Raw genomic sequence first — 1,742 nt, forward strand, 5'->3', positions numbered from 1 at the left:
AAAAAAAAAAAAATGTGTCTTGGTACCTGTCTTTACCAAAAACCTTCCAATCATAAAATGGTTTGTGTATCTCCTGACCTTCCAAGATTCTATTGCTATGTTATTCCCTCCTCCTGCAGACTTTGCAAAGCTGACTTCCTTTGTTTTCCTTACAAAGAGCCCTTCCCTTCCTAGGGCTTTTACTTTACTTCCCTTCCTCTACTCAAGAAGTTCTCCACTAATTACTAATCTTTCCTGTCTCCTTGATATTCTCTAGTCCAGCCATTAACATAAGACAACTGGTATATTCTAGCTTTTCTTAGGAGTATTGCTTTGGAAACAACAGGAGCTTTTCTACTAAAAGCATTAGCAAAGGTGACCTGTTTCGAAGCTTGAGTGGAAATACCATGGGGGCTTCCATGAAGATCTGCATTTCTTTTTGAACACAGGTTTTCAGTAAAAAATTGGGAATCAAGTCTCATTTATTACAGATAGTCCAACCCAATACAATAAGCATGTTCAGCTAGTGCTGAAGTACATAACGTAAATGTAACTACTATACAGAAAGTAACCATTACACCTTAAGGAATCTATTTAATAAAAAGAAAAACTGTCATAAATCTAATAGGCAGAACACATAAAACCCAAGTAGAAAGTGATATCTCCCCTCACACATACACATATATAGATGTAAAATCAGAAGACATTAATAATCATTAAAAATTAACATTTTATTTAATTCAAAGAGTGGAAATATGTAAACTTATTAGAGCACTTGGCTCTGTTTACCTCCAATCTTCCTAATAATCATACAAATTCAATTCTAAGTATATGCAGATTATTTGAAAACACCCACTGAATCCAATTAACAGAAGGAAAATAACAAATCTTAATGAGGCGCTTACCAAGACTTAATACCAAAACTCCATTTAGGATCAGGAACATCATTTTTCTTTTAACCACAACTATTCTAAATTGATGCATGCTCTACGGAAAGCAGTGGTTCATAACGTGGTGGGGCGGGAGGTGATTTGCCTGTCTCACCCCCCAGGGGTTATTGTCTGGAGCAATGTCTGGAGAGTTTTGGTTGTCACAGGAGAGCTGGCAGTTGGGGGTGGAGGGGAGGGGAGATGCCACTGGCACCTATTGTGTCAAGGCCTGGGAAGCTGCTGGAATAGCCCTACACAACCTTCATAACCCAGAACAATCTGGTCTCAAGTGGTTGACTCAGCCCTACAGAGAAACAAGACTGAAAGGAAGTGCAAGTGCAGCTGACAGGAAATCACTAGACTGCCCCTTTGCCAAGGGCCTCTTCCCTTTGCACAAGCCACCTACCTTGGATGCCTGGGGCGTGGAGATCACATGGACAGTGCTGGGTTTGACACCATTAGCCTTGGGCCGTTTATAAAGAGCAAATCTGCTTTTCCTCCGTCCTCTGTCTCCATTGGGTAAAGCACCATTGTACCTATAAATGGAGATGAAAGAATTAGTTAATTAGCAAATCTTACCCATTAAGAACAAAAGGTAGGTGGATCAGGGAAAGGACAGGAATGGTCACTCAGAGCTGCCCACTAAACACCCCACAGAAGAAAGGGAGGCAAAGACTACTTCAGCCATAATAGAATTCAAATCACTTCCAGAAACTAAAGAGTAATGTATAAAGTAATTATACATTTCCCATTCTATAAAGTCAGATTCTTCAAGTCTTTTTGGAAAAAGACAGAGTATAAATAAGCAAATGAGAATTCCGCAGAGGCCATACT

The 1,742-nt window shown here is 39.6% G+C and overlaps 1 protein-coding gene across 1 annotated transcript in view; it reads right to left on the bottom strand.

Annotated features, from left to right (window-relative positions):
* PELI2 (pellino E3 ubiquitin protein ligase family member 2) overlaps nucleotides 1–1,438 on the bottom strand; it is a 108,213-nt gene extending 106,775 nt beyond the window's left edge. The window contains exon 1 of the mRNA XM_012724685.1: nucleotides 1,315–1,438. The gene's annotated coding sequence lies outside the window, so the exon portion shown is untranslated. The remainder of the gene's footprint in view (nucleotides 1–1,314) is intronic.
* Nucleotides 1,439–1,742: the final 304 nt, after the last annotated feature.

This window comes from Condylura cristata, unplaced genomic scaffold (assembly GCF_000260355.1).
Source record: "Condylura cristata isolate star-nosed mole 26May11 unplaced genomic scaffold, ConCri1.0 scaffold00013, whole genome shotgun sequence".
Classification (NCBI taxonomy): Eukaryota; Metazoa; Chordata; class Mammalia; order Eulipotyphla; family Talpidae; genus Condylura; species Condylura cristata.